The sequence below is a fragment of the Linepithema humile genome, chromosome 3 (genome assembly GCF_040581485.1).
Source record: "Linepithema humile isolate Giens D197 chromosome 3, Lhum_UNIL_v1.0, whole genome shotgun sequence".
NCBI lineage: Eukaryota > Metazoa > Arthropoda > Insecta > Hymenoptera > Formicidae > Linepithema > Linepithema humile.
In genome coordinates, this window is record NC_090130.1 from 11,726,632 (window position 1) to 11,739,988 (window position 13,357).

Sequence of the window (13,357 nt, forward strand, 5' to 3'; positions counted from 1 at the left end):
ATACAAATTATAATAATAATTATGAATGAATAATAAATAATTGAATATGATACTATATAATTATATATAATAATAATAAATAAAAAATTATTATATACTTACATTTCTTACTATTATGCAACTCCACATACAGCAAATATTTTTTTTCACTATAATCTTATTGTAATATTAACATATAATATTAACATATAATCAAAAGATGAGACATAAATAAATGATGTTAACTTTAACAAATATATATAATAATGTAAACTTATTCAATAAATATAAAATATATTATATATAATTCTGTATAAAAAGGTTTTAATATCCCAAAACTGTGTCACAAGAAATTTCCTCAAGAAATAATTCATACATTAAAGAGCCAGTATCATGATGGTAGATAGGAAAAATTAACCCTTGTTAATACAATGTCAAAAGAAGACATAATCCGAAACATAATACATAATAACGTACAATAAATATCAGATATAATATTTATAAAGAGGAATCAAGAGATATAAGATCATAAGGTATTAGCGTTGAGTTCCAAAAGAGACATAAAACTATATTATTCAGTAAATAAATTCAACTCTTTTTATCGATTTATCAGTAATGAAAATCGTCTTAGTGGACTGTATTATTTTGCAAAAACATGCTCGTCAATGAGCAAACCACAATAAAAGAAAAGCAACTTATAAGTCAAATGTACCGTTCAAATAATAAATCAAATATCTCTCGATTAACACAAAGTCATATCGCAAAAGGTTAATACTATATTGTAATTTTGAGTCGACTCAAAACGCAAAAGATAATACTTATAATACTTAAGTACTATTTATACAAATAATCTTCAATTATTATATTAATGTAATAATTTTAAAAGAGCACAGCAAGACTCTATCGCAGAAGTTTTACATCAAACGCTATGTCTAGCGATGTTCAAACGTAAATACAATAATAATATTATTGAGTCACAAAGAAATAAATGTGATAGAAAAGAATCTCAATCATTCCACATTCTTCGTTGTGAGGTAATGAGTCGCTCATTATTGCAAAAAAAAGGCCGCACCTGACCTTTACAAAATAAAGGAAAAGATACACTCACCGCAAGACAGGCAAATGTATATTATGTTAAATAGTTCAGTCAAGGCAAATTATTCCGTGCATGTGTGTGCAGGTGTGTTCCAAAGAAAAGCCAAGCATTCGTCCATTCCAAGATACATGCAAGTGGGATAGGTCTCCAAAGAAACAAAGCAGGCTATCCTAATCTGTTGTAAATCAAGAAAAGAAAAGAAAAGACTTAGATTTTCTCACAGTCTAGAAATCCGCAAACGTAGTGCTGCGTTAACTTGTAAGGTTAACTCAGGCTTGCAATGCTGTATAAATACAGCCCATCCAGCGCCTAATGGCGATCGGCAGGAACACGCTTACGCGTGTTCTGTGCAGCAATGATCAACTCACCTTGTGATGTGACTATATATACAATGGCCAGCAAGGGCCGCAACTCTCTATAATGGCCGGTTTATGCTTCGGTCTTAATCTTAATATTAAGAGTTGATAACGTAGAATGCCATAAGGGCGTTTATACTTCCCTAGTCTTAATCTTAGTCTTAATCTTAATCTTGGAAAGATCCCATCTTTTAACTTTAGTCCCTAATGTCCTAAGGCCGGGCCAATGAGGTAAGTCTGACGTCCGACGCAGCACGAAACCGCGCGAAATAATGGTTTTCGATTCTTGTAAAATACGAAAATGAGTGATGCTGATTTAATTGAATGTGTCCAACAATTCGATGTTGTTTGGAATAAAAAAAATCCAAATTATAAAAATAAATTAGTGGTGAAGAATAGTTGGAACGCTATTGGAGAAGCGCTAAATTTAAGTGGTAAGTTAGTATGTAGAATCTAACCTAATCTAACTTAAATTGAAAGAACAAAAACTGTGTAGGAGTGTTTTTATAGTTTTTCTATTACAATTTGTGGTTAGGTTAGGTTAGGTTTTGTTACATTTGCACATGCGTAGTCCGAATTTCCAGGGAAGCATAAACGAGTCCTTAAGATTAAGTTAAGACTAAGACTAAGATTAAGATTAAGACCGAAGCATAAACCAGCCATAAAATGGCCAGCAAGGGCCGCAACTTTCTATGACCAGCAAGGGCCGCAACTTTCTATGACCAGCAAGGGCCGCAACTTTCAATGGCCAGCAAGGGCCGCAACTTTCAATGGCCAGCAAGGGCCGCAACTTTCAATGGCCAGCAAGGGCCGCAACTTTCAATGGCCAGCAAGGGCCGCAACTTTCTATGGCCAGCAAGGGCCGCAACTTTCTATGACCAGCAAGGGCCGCAACTTTCAATGGCCAGCAAGGGCCGCAACTTTCAATGGCCAGCAAGGGCCGCAACTTTCAATGGCCAGCAAGGGCCGCAACTTTCAATGGCCAGCAAGGGTCGCAACTTTCAATGGCCAGCAAGGGCCGCAACTTTCAATGGCCAGCAAGGGCCGCAACTTTCTATGGCCAGCAAGGGCCGCAACTTTCTATGGCCAGCAAGGGCCGCAACTTTCTATGGCCAGCAAGTGCCGCAACTTTCTTCAAAGAGATCCCAAGATTGAACAACGTTCTATGTCGCGACGAATACACGACGGCGACTAGACTCGATTCGTGCACGGCACGCGCAAGATGATGCAACGTACACGCGACGAACAACAATGACGACACGCGCGATGAACAACAAAGACGACACGCGCGACGAACAACAAAAAGCGACTAGACTCGTAACAAGGTCTTGGCGGATGCCGGAATGCAATCCAGGCATGGCGCGGCCGTTCCTCCCGCATCGGTAAGCGCCACTCGCGGATCGGAGACGAACCGGCATATAGTGCCGCTCGTGCTGCACGCTTTGCCTTAGTGGCGAAAAAGCGCGCATTTTAAACAAATTCAGTTAAAAATAAAATATATTATATATAATTCAGTTTAAAAAAAATTTAAAAAAATAAATAATATTTACCTGTTTTTTTTTTATAGAACACCCATTTTTTATATGCAAATTCACTATTATATGCAAATGCACTATCACACTATGTACACTCGCGACAAGAAAGTTAATAACTAACCTAATCTGCAATGTCCGCGCCGCGCGCCACCATAAACTAATAATAATTTCTTCCTCGAATGAGAAAGTATTGCTGCTTTATTTGCAGTGTGGCTTCAGTTCAGCCCTCTGAACTATACAACACCTTCCAAATATCCTTTGGACATCTTTTGGTTATGTTGTACTGTTTTGGTATATTATTGTAAGATTTCCCTAAGAGAAGGCGCTATTGTCGCACGAACCAACTCTAAGTTATTAAAATTCTCTATTCAAATACGAATTTCATTGGTAATCAATTTGATCCCTAGTTTCACTTGGTAGCCAATGAGAGAGCTCGTAGACAAAATAATACTGTTTTTATACTTTTTATTCACAGCACAAATAACAATAATTATACGCTTTAAACCTTTCTTAATTAATAAGAAACCTATGCACAAAAGATGAAATCAAACTATGCTGTAGTTATCGAGAACTAAGATAACAACCGATTCAAGCTCGGTGAAACGCATACTCCCTCTTTTGCGCCAACTTGCAGTTGGCAGCAGTCGGGAGTAAAAATAACTAGATACAGATGCAATTATTTTAAAAAGTATACTTAAGAAAAATTAACTAGATAGATATAAACACAAATATCATTTTTAAATTTAAATAACTAGATATAGAAACAAAAGTAACTAGATACAGATGCAATTATTTTAAAATGTATACTTAAAAAAAAATTAACTAATTGTAGATATGAATATAATTTTTAAATAAATAACTAAATAAAGATGCAAAAATAACTAAATACAATCTTATCGATGCTTATTGGTTAAAAAGCTGTAAGCGCAATAAGCGCAATAAATTAATCCTTTTTCGTAATATATATACATACAAGTTTTTCTGAAAGGTTTTTTTATTTAAATTTGGCGTCATTTTCTGATGATATCTTTTATAGGCAGAATATATAGCGAATTTTTATTTGGTATATACAACTTTTTTTAAAATATATACATACAAGTTTTTTTGAAAGGTTTTTTATTTAAACTTGGCGTCATTTTCTGATATCACCTCTTTTATAGGCAGAATATATAGCGAATTTTTATTTGGTATATACAACTTTTTTTAAAATATATACATACAAGTTTTTTTGAAAGTTTTTTATTTAAACTTGGCGTCATTTTCTGATATCACCTCTTTTATAGGCAGAATATATAGCAAATTTTTATTTGGTTATATATACAACAACTTTTTTTGATTTGGTTATATATACAACTTTTTTTGAAAGGTTTGTTATTTATTAATATATATACATTTTTTTGTGGAAGATAAATTTTTTGGAAGGTTTATATATACAACAACTTTTTTTGGGAGGTTTGCGTGTATACAACAACTTTTTTTTGGTATACAATAACTTTTTTTGGAAGGTTTGCGTGTATACAACAACTTTTTTTGGGAAGATTTGCGTGCACTTGGCGCCTTTTCTTTACCTTTTTTTAAAAAGGTAATTTGTTGAAACTTTTTTGTAAGGTAAAATACACAACAACTTTTTTGTAAGGTTTGCGTGTTTATATATACAACAACTTTTTTTGGGTTTATATATACAACAACTTTTTTTGGAAGGTTTGCGTGTATACAACAATTGGAAGGTTTGCGTGTACTTGGCGCCTTTTTTTTACCTTTTTTAGTATATACAGCACGTTTTTTTAATAATAAACAATTTTTATTAATTTGGATATTTATTTACCCAATTTTTGAACAATTAGCTTATCTAAATTTCCTGTGTTGGAATTTAGATATTAAACTGATAGAAAAAGTTATTACATCTTCAAATTGAAGACTTCAATATAATTACCCGTCTTTTGCAAGTTTTATATATAGTTCTCATGATTAAAACTTAAATACGAGATAGATAGCGCATAATGCGTCACATAGCGGCAAGCGAACGAACTAATGACGATTCTATATACAGGGTGTCCCGTAAAGACCGTAACAACGCTTAGGGGTATATTTCTGAGATAATTCTGAGCAAAAAATCTTAATACTAAAATACTCAGGGTGTAATGGTTTTTGAATTAGAAGCATTTAAAGTTAGCGAATAAGATAGCCTGAAATTTGCGCGCTCAGGTGTGTACAACGTAATGATAAAAGCGAAATTGACTATCGCTCCCTTGTTGTCAGTATTAATATTTGGAAAATAAATTTGCTAATACATATTAACATAAATATTGTTTATGCAATTAAGATTTTGTTGAAAATATTATAAAGAAAAAAATATTATGATACACAAAACGCAAGCTGTCAAAAATTACATTTCTTTGACATTTCTTTTTATCTTACAGATATTTGTACAGAATATTGTGATATGTTACTCATTATTTGTACAGAATATTGTGATATGTTACTCATTTATGGTAAAATGAAGAAGAAGTGCTATGTAATGTAGAAGAACATCCTACAATGAGTATTCGTGAAATTAGTCGTCAAGTTGGAATGTCAAAAATAATGGTTCATAAAATATTAAAAAACAATAAAATGCATGCATTTTATTACTCAAAGGTACAACATTTATTACCTCAAAATTATGCGCAAAAAGTCTTTACATATTCAATATTATTTAATTATTTTTAACTGTTATTAAAATAAAATATTGTGAAACTATTTCAATTATTTAATAATTTTATTGTACAAATATCTGTAAGATAAAAAGAAATGTCAAAGAAATGTAATTTTTGACAGCTTGCGTTTTGTGTATCATAATATTTTTTTCTTTATAATATTTTCAACAAAATCTTAATTGCGTAAACAATATTTATGTTAATATGTATTGACAAATTTATTTTCCAAATATTAATACTGACAACAGGGGAGCGATAGTCAATTTCGTTTTTATCACTGTACGTTGTATACACCTGAGCGCGCAAATTTCAGGCTATCTTATTCGCTAACTTTAAGTGCTTCTAATTCAAAAACCATTACACCCTGAGTATTTTGGTATTAAGATTTTTTGCTCAGAATTATCTCAGAAATATACCCCTAAGCGTTGTTACGGTCTTTACAGGACACCCTGTATATCCATACGATATCTTATGTACATCCATAAATGTACCTACATCAGCGTATATCGTATGTATGTACGTTACATGTATATACATGGAATGTACACGAGGTATATTCTATGTATATACAGGCAGCGATCTCGTTCGAATATACATTGTATGTATATCCATACGATATCCTATGTATATCTATAAATGTATCTACCTCAGTGTATATCGTATGTATATACGTTTGATGTATCTCTATTTATAGAGAATTTAGTGATTGCTTTTCGGAAACAAGTCGCAAAATTTTACGATTGTCCGATACACGGTGGCTTTCTCACCATTCATGTATTGAAAGAATTCTTGAGTCTTGGGATTCTCTCAAGCTTTTTCTTATTGATATAATGTTGTAACGGTGCGTATTTTTTCGCCTCACGGGCGGTGCGTAACGATGCGGAATTTCGACGGTGCGTAGGTAGCAAAGCGGATTTTTACGATGCGGAATTACGACGGTGCGTAGTTAGCAAAGCGGATTCTTACGACGCGGAATAACTCGCCGGTTTGCCAGAATTTGTTCGTGTGATTTTTCGGGAGACTCTAAATTAACAAAAACAAATTAAAGTAACAAAATAAATATTTATTCAAGAGAGCATTTGGATCAATGATATAATTATAAAAGAAAGGTATAAACATTTAACAATGAGTACATAAGTAATTCCTTATCGGTTAGACGATTTAATGTTTCAACGGTATAAATGGGTATAATTCTAACTGTGAACGAATGAACAACTATCGGAATTAATCGGATAATAAATAAACTGCGTAAATCGTTGGTGCGCCTTTGGTTGAATAATAAACAACTTAAATTATTTAATTTTAAACTAATCGTCGGTCGGTTCGTACAGTACGGAGTCAAAATATTAAAAAATAAGCGATACCGCGTATATCCGAGCCCTGCTGAGTCGTCGACGGTTGCCGGTGCGCTGTGTCCGAAAACAGAGAGAGTCTTCTCTTGTGCGAGGGATATAGGAAGTCGAACACCGGGAACACCCGACCGAGGCAGAGAACGCCCTGCCCCTAGGACGACGGGAAGTCGGAAGTCGAACGCCGGGAACACCCGACCGAGGCAGAAAACGCCCTGCCCCTAGAACGACGGAAAGTCGGAAGTCGAACGCCGGGAACACCCGATCGAGGCAGAGAACGCCCTGCCCCTAGAACGACGAGGTATAGGAAGTCGAACGCCGGGAACACCCGACCGAAGCAGAGAACGCCCTGCTCCTAGAACGACTATCGAGATGGGAGCGAGTACGACCGGAGCTTCAGAGTGCGCCCTGAGGCTTGTCCGAGTCGTACTAGGGGGAATGGTATCGGTCTGCTCCGCGAGCCGGCTTTTATACCGGTCGCGCTACCCCCACTTGGGGTGCTACCCTACCCGGCAGCTACCCCTTCTCGAGCTACTACCCTCGAGTTGGGGGATCGAAATGCGGCCCGTAACGGGGGGTGTACACGTGAAGCCCGTGTGGCGCTTAGTAACAGCGCGTGCTGTTACACTACTTCCCCCCCCCCCGAGAAAGAAAATAAACATATCTTTCTGATGCGAAAAGTAAACATAGTATTTCGGTACGTTTGTTGATTAAAATAAAAACTTATTACGCGGTTTATGACGCGTTAATCTTAAAATTACTGGAACGGTGTGAAAATTAACAAATCTTATTCTAGGCGGAACGGCGCGGTAATTAATTCTTGAACGATAAACAATCTATAAAATCTAATGAACACTTAGAACAAATAATTAACGCTAAGAATTATACGCAGAATACTCTAAAAACTTTGAACGATAAAGACAACAAGTAAAACGCTAAGAGTTTTAGACGCTAATGAGCGCGATACGCAAGAACAAAAAACGTTTATTAATTGGTAATATTTTTAGTCGGTAACGGACGCGATTTTTTTTTTTTTTTTTGTTTTTAAACGCTAGAACAAAAATGTTTAGAACATTGAACGGTAATGAACGCGAATATAGCAATAAAATTACTCCTCTGTTGCTCTCGCGGCGGTCTCTTCCAGTCGGCGCGTGGACCGGAGCTGACCGGCGTGATCGAACCGGATCAGCCACCGGCCCGTTGGCGTAGAGGCCCGGTATTTATGGGAGTAATAAGCGGCGTGATATGGGACGCTCACCTTTGATCCGTCGTCGAGACGTACCCGGACCGGTAGCGGTGGTGCCGAATTCCCGGTAGGAGCGACGGCGGCGGCTGTGCTTGGCACCGTCGACGGCCTCCTTGCCACGGTCTCCGTCCGGGCGGTAGTGCTTGTCGGCGGTGTCTGACGCTCGGTGTGAGTGGCAACAATGGTTGTTCCTGCCATCGTCGGCGGCCTCCTTGCCACGGTTTCCGTCCGGGCGGTTGTGCTTGTCGGTGGCCTGGTGGTGGCATGGGCTCGCCTAGCGGTGGCGGTTAGGAACTCGGGTGGCCTGGTGACGACGGCCTTTGCCTCCATTGCCCGTTGCAGAATTTCCCGGCGCAGCGACGGTGTTTTTGCCGGGATCTTCGTCGGCGGTATGGCACTCGGACCAGGCCGACGGCGCTGAGAGACCGTGCAGGCGTTTATTCGCCGTTTTGGCTTGATTGGCGGTGGCGTTGTAAGCCAGACGGCCTTACGGCGATGGTCTGCGTCTGACCGCTGGATCGTTGTTCCCGGTTTTGGAAGCCGCTTCCAATTTGCGGCTTCCGTTTCCTCCTCCTCCGAGCTGTCAGAGAATTCTCCGAAGAATTCTGTAACCTTTTCTTTGTAATTGTCCATAACGACTTCGAATAATTTTGATACCTTGTTTTTATAGGTTGACATATTTTTGAGTGCGTATTTCTGCGCTGTAACGCGAAGGTTCGAATTAAAAATTCTGTGTGACGTCGCGCTATTTATACTAAAGTTCGCGGGTACCGCGAGGGGGCGCACTCGGGGGGGTAGTTACCGCGCCGAGTACGCCGCGTAGCAACGGGTTGTTTACAACGACGTAGGATCTCGGGGACCTGAAAATCCACGGGTGTCGCCTCAGGGGGGCCTTTTTTTATAAGGTAAAAAATTTTATTTTTAATATATTTTTTTTCCAAATACAGCTGTGTGAGCTCTGGGGGGCCGCGGTACAGTGGCGTCGGTTTTTTAGATTTTACTCGATTATTTCTTCGCCTGTTTCTATTTCTTTCGGTGCTCGTTTTAGGTCCTGGACGTGTACTTGTCGGTACCATCTGCCTTCAGAGTCTCGCAGGTCGACAATTACCGGTGAAATAATCTTTCGGATTTCGAGCGGCCCAATATATTTAGGAGCTAATTTAGCATTGAATGTTTCGGCTTTGTCGGATAGTGATCGTTCACGTTTCCACACGTGTTCTCCTATTTTCGGCCGCCAATTTCGTCGTCTTAAATTATAATGACGCTCTTGTCTTTGAAAGGAGCGTGCTAGTTGTATTTTAACTAGTTCGAAAGCGTCTTCTAGTTGACGGCGACTATTTTCAGGATTTCTTATGTTGCATCTATTACTCCGGTCTTCTGGATGCGGTCGAGATAATTCTCGGCCGTGATTGAGATAAGCCGGTGTGAAGCCGGTGGCTTCGTGTTTCGCGGTATTCATTGCAAATTGCAATGCTGGTATTCGCTCATCCCAATTTCGGTGATCCCGTCCAACGTATTGAGCAATCATTGTCTTAGCGGTTCGGTTTGCTCGTTCGACGGGGTTACAATGCGGTGCGTAGACTGGAGTCGTACGGTGCTCGATGCCGAAATCTTTCAAAAGATCTTGGAATTGGCGGGACGCAAATTGAGTTCCATTATCGGAGATAATTTGTTCAGGACAGCCATGTCGGTATATTAAACGGTTTGTGACCTCACAGGCAAGATTCGTCGCGGTAGCTCGGCGTAATGGAACCATTTCAATCCATTTGCTGAATCTATCTAGCATGGTTAATAGCCATGTGTGACCTTGCTTGGAACGCGGTAAAGGGCCTATCAAATCGACGGAAGCTTGTTGCCAGGGTGCGATTACTGGAGCGGTGTGTAAATTTTCGGCTGGTTTTTCCTGTGGTGTTTTAAATGCCAAACAATTCTTGCAGCAGCGTACATATTTTGTGATCTCCCGGAACATACCCGGCCAGTAGTAAATTTGCGCAATTCGGGCTATAGTCTTGGCGATGCCAAGGTGTCCTACCGTAGGATCGTCATGAAGACGTGTTAGAACGGACAGGCGCTGATTCTTCGGTACACACTTCTTCCATTGCTCGGTACTTGGCGTTTCATGGAAGTTTAAATCGTGTATTATGTGCCGAAATAATTGCCCGTTTATTACTTTGTAGTCTGGTAGTTCTTCCGGTTTATTCTTTACTGCTGCCTTGATTCTATCGTACCATCGGCAGGCGGTGGATCGACTGACAGCATTTATTATTGGTTCTCTGGAAAGAGCATCGGCAACGCGATTTAGTGCGCCTTTACGATATTGAACATCGTAATTGTATTGCTGCAATTTAAAAGTCCATCTGCCAAGTCGTCCAGTAGGAGATTCTAAACGTTGTACCATCGTAATGATTGATGGTCAGTCAATACGGTAAAGTGATACCCTTTGAGGTAATCACGCATTTTGCGAATTCCCCATATGACAGCAAGGCATTCCAGCTCGGTAGCGCCGTAATTCTTTTCTGCCTGATTAAGTGTTCGGCTTGCATACGCTATTACCCGCTCGCCATTCTCATGGTTCTGCGTGAGTACTGCCCCTAAGCCTTGAGTGCTGGCATCGGTTTGCAGCACGAAAGGTTTTGTGAAGTCTGGACAGGCAAGCACCGGTGCTGTCGTCAAAGCCTTTTTTAGGTGTTGAAAAGCGGCTTCTTCTTTCTCTGTTTACTTCCATCGTGCATTTTTGCGTGTTAATTGCGTAAGAGGCGCAGCGACAGTCGAAAAGTCTGCGATAAAGCGTCGGTACCAGGAGGCCATTCCGATGAATTGCCGTATCTTTCTTACGGTTGTTGGAGCTGGCCAATTCGTTATTGCGCTCACTTTTTCTGGATCGGTGCGGATGCCTTCCTTGTCAATTATATGTCCAAGGTATCTTAGGCTTTCACGGCAGAACTGGCATTTTTCTGGATTGAGCCGTAATTTAGCCTTTCGTAATCGGTGGAATACTTCGGCTAAGTGACCTAGATGCTCCTCGAAAGTTCGGCTAGCGACGACGATGTCATCCAGGTAGACTAGCACGTGCGGTTCGAGCTCTGGTCCTATAACGGTGTCGAGTAGCCTCTGGAAAGTTGCGGGTGCTGAGTGTAACCCAAAAGGCATCACTCGGAATTGTTTGAGTCCTCGGCCAGGTATGGTAAATGCGATAACTGGTCGGTTTTCTTTAGATAAGGGCACCTGCTAATACCCATTTTTCAGACCCAGAGTTGAGAGATAGCGGGCTTCTCTTAATTTTTCGAGGGTAGCAGTTATATGCGGCAATGGATAGGCGTCTTTCTCTGAAGCATCATTTAATTTTCTGTAATCTATACAGAACCGGTGAGTTCCGTCTTTTTTTCTGACTATTACTACCGGAGAACTCCAGGCACTGGTTGATGCCTCAATAACGCCTTCGTTTTTCATTTTCTGGACTTCGTCATCAATAATTTTCTGCATGGCTGGATTTCGTGGCCGATATCGCTGCTTTATTGGAGGCTCTGGCTTTAGTTGAATCATATGTTCGATTAGATCTGTGGGGCTTTCAATCCTTTCGAATTTTGGTAATTCTTTATCCAGAAATTCTTTTAGCCTGTATGGTTCTTTTGCCTTGTCAAGAACCAGAGCGGCAGTAACGCAGCCAAAAGTCAAATGTTTATATTGCGGTTGAGCCGGAGGGGGCGGTAAATTAATCTGTAATTTAGCCCAAAGGCTTAGCGACGGTAATACCGCAAATTCATGACGAACTTTCTTATTGTCAGTGACAGATGGACAGTCTGATTAATGGTCACTTCCGAACCATCTGCTAAGTGTATTGTTTCGCTTGTCGTGTCGGCTTTTTTTTTATTAATTGAGCGGTCTTGCTATTGAGCAGTGAGGCTTTAGATCCGGAGTCAAGCAGAGCCCAAACGGATTTTCTTTCGATCTTCAAAAGGACGTGCGGTCTCGGAGTGCACTTTATTTTGATTCGGGCCGGGCGTACGCCGCTTTTCCCCCGACCCGCGTTTCGTTTCCTTTTAGAGGGTGACAATCTTTAGTCAGCACTCCATCTTTCCCGCATTGGGAGCAAAATTTCTTAGGCGTGTGTTTGCAGTTCCAGCAGGTGTGTCCTCGCTGCTTACACCGCCAGCAGCATTCATCTTTGTTATACGTAGCTGTGGCGACTGGGTTTCGGTTGTTTCTCTCGGGGAACCTTGGTCGTCGCTCTTTTTGGCGTTGTTGAATCTTTTCTAGATTCTCGACCTTTGCGTGCAGTTCGCTCAACGTGTGAATATTCTTGAGTGGAATATATAATTGGAGATCTGGATTCATATTTTCATAGATCTGCTCTAATTTTTCTTGCTCCGAGTACCCTCCGGCTCGTCGCATTAGCGTCTGCAATGCTATGGCAAAAGCGTCGAATGGCTCGCTTGGTTGCTGCTGCCTGCCTTGTATCTCTCGTCTGAGTTGTCGCGGGTATCCCGGTGGCAAATAGAACGCCTTAAAGTCTTGACGAAAATCGTTCCACGAAGCCCTATGGTTCCTAAACCATAATAAGGCATTGCCTTTCAATGCTTTCGGTAGGCCGAGGAGTAGCTGCTCGTTTGTGAAGCCATATTCCTGACCGAGCTCCTCTACCCGTTCCAAGAAAGAGAACGGATCCTTGCCATCAAAATGGAGGCCTCATTTTCTCATTTGGTTTAGGAGCTTTGCCCGCTCCATTATGCTTAATGCCGGTGGGACAACCAGTTCCTCCACTGGTTCGTCGTCGGCTTTGGCCGAATAATTGCTCTTTGGCACATTGTCCAGGTTACCCGCGGAAGTTTGAAACAGATCAGGCCTTCGCGAAATAAATAACCGAAGTCGTTTTCTTAAATTATTTAACGTCCCGGTACTATCAATGTTATAAGATTCTAATATCTCGACAACTTGGTCTTTAAGTACGTAATTAACCCATGTACTCATTTATCTCTAAATCTGGAGTCTCGTTTTAACTTTAAACCGGTCCTTGTTCGGGCGCCATGTAACGGTGCGTATTTTTTCGCCTCACGGGCGGTGCGTAACGATGCGGAATTTCGACGGTGCGTAGGTAGCAAA

The 13,357-nt window shown here is 40.1% G+C and overlaps 2 long non-coding RNA genes across 2 annotated transcripts; one reads left to right on the forward strand and one right to left on the reverse strand.

Annotated features, from left to right (window-relative positions):
• Positions 1–1,575, reverse strand: LOC136998330 (uncharacterized). The gene is made up of 2 exons (XR_010888895.1): positions 1,444–1,575; positions 1–1,250 (listed from the first exon to the last, which is right to left on the reverse strand). It is a non-coding gene; the product is annotated as an uncharacterized lncRNA (long non-coding RNA).
• Positions 1,540–2,059, forward strand: LOC136998331 (uncharacterized). Its single transcript, XR_010888896.1, has 2 exons — positions 1,540–1,819; positions 1,972–2,059. It is a non-coding gene; the product is annotated as an uncharacterized lncRNA (long non-coding RNA).
• The last annotated feature ends 11,298 nt before the right edge of the window (positions 2,060–13,357 follow it).